The following is a 9838-nucleotide window of genomic DNA, read 5'->3' as shown; positions in this document are numbered from 1 at the left end:
TCCCCCCTTCCCATGCACGATGCCACACTGCCAGGGTGAGCCATAACAGGAACGGGGCTGCCAAGCTCCCTGCGAGCCGGGAGCAGCTGCTGGAGCCAGCTGAGGACCCCGCGCAGCTGCAGCCTCGCTCCTGGTGCCACCACCGGGAAGGGCTCATGGCTTCTGGCACCAACACGGATATGCGGGTGCATGCTGCTAGCTGGGACTGAGGTTTTATTCTTGTAAACAATGTATTTATTATTTTTAAGAAAACAACACGCAGGCTGCCGAATGCATATTGCACAAAAAAGCCATAAACCTCCCACTAAAGAGCCGGAAAAATGCTCTGAGGAGAACAAACCCGGCATATATCACTGTGTTTGGCCAATCTTAAACCCAGTCATGGCATCACAAATAAAACGCACGGGGCTCCTTTCACCACAAGAGTATTCTCAATCAAAAAAGAAATGTATATAATTCAAGAACCGATACACTCTAAATCAAGATGTGGCTTATGTTCAGGAAGCACAAAGATAAAAAAAAAAAAAAGGAAAGTCTGGGCAATTTCAAAATCATTCAGGTCTCCGACTGCTAGTCTTTCAGCTGCTGTTTAAGGGAGAGGCTTTGGGAGCAAGCAAAGATTTTTAAGTGGGATCAGTAATTCAGGATTGCCTCCAATTCTGCTCCATTGCTTCAACTCCGCTATCACAACAATGAAGGCAGTCAATATTGCTCCCTGCTTTTGAACAGATTTAAGCTGTTCCCCGCATATTAAAATTGTATCTGTATGGGATGGTTTAACTCTTGCTCTGTCTGATGCAGGCTGAAAAATCTCAAGGATGCTTGTAAGCCCACAATTTCCTCTCTGGGGTCCTGACTTGCAGGATGTCAGTCCTTTCACCCCTTATTATTTCAGGTCAGACTGGGTTACAGCCTCCAACTTGGGGCAGAGAAAAGGTTTCCTGATAAAATGACCATTTCCTAAGGAAAAGAAGGTTTATCCTAAAACTCCAGACTTATTTAACACCACCATCTCCCTTCTCATACATACAATGCACCTCATTTTTTCTATCCACTGGTTTAAAACTGTGCTCTGCAAGTCTGGGCAGTACTTGGGCTACATTTAAAGGATCTACCAAGGTGATTAGGGAAAGCCAAGCGTGCCGTTACTAGGCTTATATTTGCTATACAGGGTCCACAGTTTTATGGGTAAATTTCTACGTGTCTGCCAAAGGAAGCTGCAGGCTGTCTGGGCACTGCCACCTCTGGCAGTGTGTGCCTCTCCGCAGAGGTCTGAGCAGTGTGTGGAGTAATGGGACCTGTCTGCCCTGGGGAATGTAAACCCTACCCTAATATGTACAAAAACAGCACTACAGAACCTGGACCTCTTTGCCAGAACCTCCAAACGGTGCCGCAGTGCAGAGCTGTTATCTGACTGCACCCGGTGCTGGTCCAGAGCTACCCAAAGCGAGCTGGACTTGGTCTGCAGCCCTTAGCTGTGCCATTTGGGTCGTTTCCGAACAAGTTCTCTAAAACATCTGAGCAGAGCCGTTAACCAGCATCTGATCCTTTTTCCTGATAAGGCTTATGGGATGGGTTTTAGTGGGACAATGTTTATTTATTTATTTATTTTTTGCTTCCAAGAGGCCAGATTTCTGAGCAAGAGCCTGCATGTTTGGGCGGGGACCACCTCAAAGGACTTGTGTGTGTTGCTCCATGCTGAGTGCAGTGATGCTTCGTATTTTTATGGCTCCACCGGTGTGGTGGATCTACCCCAGGACGTGGCTGGTCCTTACCCCATTGGGGTTTTTAGCCTAAATCACAGCCCGGGGCTCAGGGGGCCCAGGCAGCCAGCAGAGAGGCAGAGACGAGCAGGCAGGGCTGTTATTGCTGCTGTCGTACAGCTGGGGGCTCTGAGCCACAGCAGGACCCAGGGCTCTGCCCACAGCCCCGCACGCTGCTGCTTCGCTCCTTCTCCACGCTGGGAGCCCTGCAGGGACCGTGGGGCTTCCTTGGCCCCATCAGACCAGGGCTGAGGTCCCCAGGAGGCACAGAGCCACACGGCACCCTTGGGCAGCGCCCGCCTGCACCCACTGCCTCTGCACCCGCTGCCCCTCCGTCCTTTGGCTCAGCACCCTTTGGCCTCTGTATCTTAGCACGCACACGGCTGGGAGCTCTGCCTTCACAGCTTCTTCTGCGCTTCTGCTTGCGGCGTGGTTTATTAAACACACAGTTGGAAGTGAGGCTGCATCTTCTCTCCTTAGTCTTGGAGACCCTGCCTGCACACATGTGGTTTCAATATAAATACAGACTGCCGGGAAGCTTTTTTCTGACTTGGGGAGAAGGTGTAAACCCTTGCAGGATAAACATACCTCCATCAGGAAGGGAGACTGACTTCACTTCTGGCTCACAATCATTGCTTATGTGAGCTTTAATCATTCTGCTCTTTGTACTAAGTGAAGCCCTTATGATCAATCAGAACTTTGAAGTTTTGTTATAAAAATGTAAATGAAATGCATTTCTAAATGAAGCCTTTCTTCTGCCTCGCGCGCCTCTCTCCGTCCTTCCAGGCACCCTCCCAGGAAGCTCACCGGGGCTGATAACGGCAATGGCAGCGCCGGGCTGTGTCACCACCGCTCCCTTCCCTGCCCCTGTTCCTCCACTTGTACAAGAAAAGATAGAAAAAAGGAGTGGAGCTGCCCCCCGGACGCTTCCAGACGCTCTGATCTGGTCGGGAGACAAAATGTTCTTCGGTTTGCGGCTCTAAAAATAAAGACAGACTTGTAGGGAAAGCGTTGTGCTGTCGGTTGCTTCTTTTTCGATGTCAGCCCAACTCCCCGGGGAGGCAAGGTGTGTGCAACCTGCTGTCTGGCTGCTTCGCTCCGGTAATAACTTCTGGTCCCACTGGCCTCATTCCCCTGACTCTCACAGCAAGAGAAATGTCTCCGAGGAAGGAAATTCCCCCAAGCTTCGGAAAATCCCATCTGTCCAAGCATGCTGGTTGTGTTCCAGTACCTGAGACGTGGCAAAACAGAATCAGTATCTCAAACAAGTTCTTCCTGAGCCTGGCCCTGGGGATGCCCAGCTCTCATCCAGCTGGCTGCAGGCCTCAGAGAAGCACTCCTCAAGGGTTTGGCCAGGGTCTGGTCACAGAAAGGAGCAAAGCTGGTGGACCTGTGATGGCTGGGCTAGGTGGAAGGAGGAGAAGAAAAGCCTGGTATTTAATTTCAAGCTGTTTCCTTGAGTTCTGCTTTCACTGACACCCTTAGAAACTTCCTGGGAAGCAAAGCTGGCCAAGTCTGGCAGATGTCTGGGAAAAATACAGATTTATCATGACCTAAACTCTTGTTCTGGCCACGTGGGTGGACTGTTTCCAGTATTTTTCTGCACTCAGTGTTTCGCTGGTGATTTGGTGAAACCTCGCAGTGTCCACAAGCCCCTGCTTCTCTGGAGACCTCCATGAAGCCCTCCCTTGGGCATCAGCGTGCTGCCATGCACCCCTGCAGGGCAAGGGAAGGCTCAGTGGGACCCATGGGACCCCCACCCGGGAGCAAGGGGTACACATCTGCCAAGTGCCCTGTGCTGGCATCAGATCCAAAGCCTCCCGTCATTTCCCAAACATTGTTCTGGCAGCAGATGGATAAAGATGCCCTTCCTCTCTGCTTTCTACTGATTTTGCATTTCCATTTATTTATTTAATTTAGTTTCAGAATCCAGCTGAGGTCTCTGCACACACATGCATGAGCCTGAGGGGCTGACTGTGCATTTTCACCTGCAAACCAGCCCAATGCATGATGCTCCCCTACACACACAATGACAGCTCAAGGCATGCTGCTCCTTCTTGTGATTCCCTTTCCGACGGCCCTCCCTCGAGCCAAGCCTTCAAAGAGCCTGGAGCGACCGCAGTCGGTGTGGGAAGCCACAGGGCAAGGGGAAGAGCAACTCCAATTTCTTTTATCCACTTTTCCCCTGCTGCAGCACTTTCCCAAGAAGCTGATGCCTGCTGGCGCCCTGAGCACGGTCCGGCTGTTTCGTGATGCACACAGCATCCCTCTCCCATCGCCGCCGGCAGCAGGCTGCCTCACCTGTCCACGAGACAGTTAGGGAGACTAATTGCACACCTAAAAGTGCTGACAGGACAGAGCTCTGTCCCTTCACTCATAATTGGTATCGACGTGGTACTCCCCCAGCCCTGGGGTGCTCCGCAGCCGAACAGGCTGCAGGCTTTCTGTCCGGTCAGCTTGCTTTGTAAAGGCTTTCTTAGATGTAAGGGGGGACAATCCTTTTTATAGGAATGCATACAGATATCTGTTAGGTGTTTTATTTGTTCTTTGCCGCAGTCAAACTCAGCAGCGTTTTTAGCCCAGCTCCCTCCCCCTGTCTGTCTGCCAGCCCTGCCCTTCATCAGCCTGACCCCACTGCCTGATTTCAGCAGGTCCATGTTCTGATGGGTTTTGCCAGCTGGAAGAATGAGACCAAAATTACTTCCCCAGCTAAAGGGAGAGCTGAAGAGCGAGCACAGCAGTGGCAATAGCCACCAGAGAACCCATGGAGGCCAGGGACAGGCTGATTGCTCAGCCCAGAGAAAAGGCTCCGTCACAGCTTGCGACGCATTTGTTACGGGAGAGCTGTGTTGCACCGAGCCTCCCAAACCAACTAATGCTTTGTTAGCTCATGGTTCACAACGATACTTCTTTTTTTGAATGCCAGCTGGATGTCTTAAATCTGGTGTCATGTTTTTAAAGTGCTGCAGGTCCCGGCACCATTTTGAAAAGGATGCTTAGGCAGGCTCCTGACTCACTGGCCACAAGAAGAAATTTCTCTTTTGATCTTGTATTCCTAATCCAGCAGCGTTGTTTATTGCTGAGCAAGGAGCTTTGTTCTCGTCTGAGTGCTTCCATGGGACCGGCAGGTCAGCAGATGCACCAGGAGATTTTTTTGCCTCGTCCTATGTCGTGTAGCAGCACATCAGTGCTGGCTTTCAAGCTGCAGTCCACGGGCTCCCGGCAACCCACTGACTATCTCCGATTGTTTGGTGAAAACAAACCGGTTGGCAGGAGACTTGTGTTTGCTAAATCAGGATCTGCAATTCCAGGAGAAAATTCTAAGGATTCAGCAACAGGGGGAGGGGAAGGAATGAAAGAAAAGAAAAAAGGGAAAAGTGCCCACCCAAGCTGATGCATTTTGTTATCTAAGCCAGACATTAGGTTTTAGAGCGGATTTTGATTTTAGTTTGGATCCAGCATAGATCTGCTGATTCTAATGTCCACAGATAACAAGGCTGGTGAGAGAATTTTTAGATGCTAGTTGGTAGACTCTGCAAATTGATAGTGCAGCATCCTCACTCCAAAAGTATTTTACTGAGCATTAGATTTATGCCATTTACTGCTTTTCAGATAAAACAGTCGCTATGTTTGAAACCGCTGATGTACTTAGAATGGGAAATGGACTAGCTTAGTGGTTGCTGAATTTGATTGCTTAGAGGCCCGTTTATTTCTAGATTGGAGAGCCTGTGTTCTAAATTACGGAGCTACTGCTTTTATGAATTAAGCGGTGCTCGGATGAAGCAGGTGAGGGGCTGGTTGTGCTGCCTACAGGCTCCGCAGATTTCGGGATGAGTGGCTGAGGTCAATTCGAGTTCATTACACTGGAAGGAGTTTATGATTTCTTTGTTATGGAGGTTCAATATGAATTGATTTTAAAATAAACTCTTTTTGACCATTTTAATAAATTCACTTTTTTTTTCAGGCTTTGATGTGTTGGTGTTGTTTTTTTTTTTTTTTTTTTTTCCCCATGTGATCAGCATAAAGCATTTCCCTTGCTACCCCCATCACTATGAATATTATTTAGACCTTGCAGCTCTTCTTTTCTTCTCTTCCAAAACTTGATCAAGAGATGGGCAATAACTCAAACTCATTTGAGGCTTAGCTCTAGGTGCCAGTCTTTCAGCTGTGGTTCAGGAATTCGGCCAGTACAACACAGTGTGAGGAAAACGTTTATGGCTTAAGACAATATTTTCCCAGGTATTTTTGCTGGAATTAAATAATTTCAAGTCTTCTCAATGAGTATTAATAGGTGGAAAATTTCAAATGCTCAGTCGTCATTTGCATCACAGTGCAATTTTGATAATACTTGCAGCTATTCCCTGGGGACATTTGAGAACCAGCTTGACATGGGGGGTTCTTTTCCACTCCTCCAAGCAGGGAACAAGAGCAAAGAAACCTTATCCATGTTGCAAACCTAAATGCATTACTGAATAAGTCCTTGCAGCAGGGGAAGCTGTGGACTCCTAGTTCCAGAGATGAGCTTTTGCAGAGTTTCTTCAATGTCTAAAGGATTCATGCTGTGATTTTTCCTTCAGTAGAGACTGCTAGGAACAGTTTCTCCCCACCCCCAGCCCTAAAATGCAGAAATCTGTCAGAATTTTACTCTCGTGTGCTGTCCTGTCTCCTATGAAGGGACTGAAACTGGACAGGGGGTTCAGAAGTTCAGTGTGAGAAACAACACAGCAGCAGAAACACGGATGACAAAATCATTTCACCGCGAAACAGGTGAAGGCGGTGTCAGCAGCACTAGGCTTAGGCATGCAGCTGGCTCAGGTAATGGGGACAATAAACTTTTCTCCTTAGACTTCTCCTCGGGAAAATTACTTCTCCCCTCTTCACGCCTCGTTTCTTCAATCTGCTAAAAATCACCCAAATTCGCTCCCTTCCACCTGAGATCTATGTGCTGCAGAGCTTTTTGCCCAGGTGTTTCCAGCAAGGCCCAGGGGCCTCAGGGACCTCAGGGGCAACACCTGGGGGCACTGTGCAGGGAGGGTATTTATCGAGCAGCTCAGGCCTTCCTTAGTTTTTTGTATGGCAGTTGCAGGGCTGTCTGCTGCCTGATGTCCCACTTGGACTCAAGCTTTTGGCTGTTTTTGTTTCGTGGTTACGTTTCCCCATGGCTGTAGGGGCAGCCTGGCTTTTGGGTCTGCTCAGCTCTGCCTCCCTCGACCTCCCAGCTGCATGGATGAGGTAGGAAAAGTTTCTGTTGCTTCTATTTTTCTGTCTCATGTGCCGCCCTGCAGCCTGGAGCGCTAGGGGAGGCAGTGGAGAAGTGCAGCAGATCTGTCAGTGAGATAAGTGTGTTTTAAAGAGCAGTGATATCTGTCAATGAGACAGCAGCTGCACAGGAATTCATTTCCATCTCTGCCTCCTGATCTGGCCCAGAAATGTCGATGCAGCACTTTTCTCTCTGTGGTTGTTTCTTGAGTGTTTTTTTTTTTTTTTTCTTGCTCTGTGTATCCAGGGGCTATAACAAGGGAAGGACAAAAAGCCGGAGGAATCTCCGATGACTGTGCAGCCTAGTCCCAAATCCCTCCCTTGTTTTTTTTTTTTTTTTCCTCAGTCCATAGTGGCAGATGAGTGGAAGCTTACCAAGGTTGTGCCTCAGGAGGTCTTGCTTTGCTAGAAATAGTATCAAGGGGAACAGCTAAAAATTCATCTGGAAATGCCCATCTGTTGGCTCTGTGCTTGCAGTCTGTCCCTCTGCCCCTCCATAAGGCCAGGCGCTGCCTGTGCACCCCAGCACAGCTTGGGGTCCTGTGTGGGGATGCTGCAGGGCTGCATGGGGCAGGGAACAAATAAATGGCTTTTAGGGGATGCAAAATGTGGTGGGGTGCCTCGGTATGTGGTGAGGCCATTTAACCATGTGGCTTTCCTAATGTTTTCCCCCCACCCTAGTGTTCTGTTCCTTTGCACCTGCTGGTCTCTAAGGGTGCCTGTACCAGAGATCTCCATTAGCACTTTGTGCTCCCCCAGCTCCATGTCTGAGCGTGGCTGTAGGGCAGAAACTTGGGCAGGGGTCCTGGTCCCCTGTGAAAACCCCCGTCCAGCTCTGAAGCCAGGATGGCTTTGCTAAAAACTGGAGCTTTGTCTCAGTGGGAGGCCATTTGCAATCGCTTACTGCAAGGCTTAAGAAAGGGACCCCTGGATTTGGTGGCCAAAAGTGGGTTGGCAAGTAGCCCTCTGCATCTCCAGGCACCTGCATTTGTCTGAGCGGGATGCAGATGCTCCCCTGGGCTCGGTGGTTCAGCCTGCTTGCTGGGCTGCAGAGCAATGCTGTGGTGTCTGATAGCTCCAGACACCCCAGGTGATGTTGCTTGAAGAGAGATTGGAAAAAGTTATTTACAAGTCATCTTTGCAAAGAATGGGAGGGGAAAAAAAAGCAGCACATATAGCTCATGCAGGCAGTGGTGATTAAAAGCAGCCGGCTGAATGCCTGCTCGCAGGCTGCATACTTTCCTGAGTTACCTACCCTTTCCATGGGTGCTGGTAGCCAAGATTGAAGGCTCATTGTTTCCAGGGTTTGCTTAAAAAAAAAAAAGTGTATTTTTGCTGGCCTGGATGGGGTGGAGGGAAATACCTGCTGAATGTGTATGTGTATTGGGAGTGCGCTTGGTGTTTCTGCTCTCATTTGCAAGTGTTTTTTAAGCACCTGTCCTTTAGTCTGTGTTACTGCATGCAGTCAATCATCCCGGTGCTGCTCTCTGCAATGCAAACAACATACATCATATGACAGGGGAAGTTAGAGGAATGCTTTGTTACCTGGTCCCGGTCATTTGCAATGCACAATAGTAGCTGTGATGCTGATGAATGTGCTTAAGGCTTTAAGTGGGAGCAGCGCGGGTTTACCCAGGCGTTTGGCTGAGGTGATTAAAAATGTTCATTGCTTCAAGTTAGGAATGTGTCGGTTGTAATTGAGGTTGGACTCGATGATCTTGAGGTCTCTTCCAACCTAGAAATCTGTGTCTGTGTCTGTAATGGCTGCTCTTGTTTCTGCTTGCGGGGATGTTAAGGGGACAAACGCTTACCTGGTGTAAATTGGGAGAGCTGCTCTGGAGTTGCATTCCGTACATCTGAGCCTCGAGTCTGTTGTTTCAGTGGAACTAGGCTGATTTATGCCAGCCGAAGATCCATTTCTAAAACTGTTTAAAGCTTAGCATCCCTCTCGCAGCATCTCTGTGAGATGAGGATTTATTGCAGCTGTTTGAGAAATGCAAATTTTTTTCAGGAAATATGCTTTTTCATAAAAATGCTTTTTCAGTCAGTGAAAAATATTTCATGAGCATCTTTTAAGGTTTTGATGGGAGATAGAAATCCCAGAAAGCAAAACATTTTGAGCTTTCTTTTTAGAGCACTGGTGTTGCCTATGGTCTCAATTATTTACATTTTCTTTATGATTAAAACTGATAAATGAAAACTGGCAAGCTTCTCGTTCAGACAGAAAGGGGTACTTTAGAGAAGCCTTTTTTTGGTGAGAATTATGTTGTGTTATAGTGCTCCAGCCAGCCCTGTGATAAGCATAAGATTAAAATATGAAAATCCTGGGTTCAGTTTTTATTTGGTAGTTTTTTATTAGCTTCTGCAAACCAGTCCATGGTCCCCCTCCCGGTTAAAAAGCAGAATCAATACCCAGGAAGGGTCAACCAGTTTACAATTCATTACATGTATGTGTTTCTAACTGACAGTGCAATTCTTGTTTCTCATTTTTCATGTCAACTGTTTCTTGGAAAAACAATAAAAGAAAGAGAAGCAGAAAGACAAAGACAGAGATTTATCCAAGTCATCAAGCGAAATGAGAGCTGACAGGTTCTCTAATGTTACATGCCCAGAACAAAGAGGATTCCTCATTCTGCTCTTCTGTAAATGTTTGAGGATCCTTTGTGTGCAGCTCTGCTATTCACTGGGAACTTGAGCTCCAGGATTCCTCAGTAATCCCTTCAGAAATGTGCCCAAGATGCTCCTTGGCATTGCAAGAACTGTGGCAGATCAAAGGCAAGCAGCGATGAACTGTTTGGATCCTTTCTCATCTTTGT

The sequence above is a fragment of the Cygnus atratus genome, chromosome 22, assembly GCF_013377495.2.
Source record: "Cygnus atratus isolate AKBS03 ecotype Queensland, Australia chromosome 22, CAtr_DNAZoo_HiC_assembly, whole genome shotgun sequence".
NCBI lineage: Eukaryota > Metazoa > Chordata > Aves > Anseriformes > Anatidae > Cygnus > Cygnus atratus.
This window is presented reverse-complemented; position numbering follows the sequence as displayed.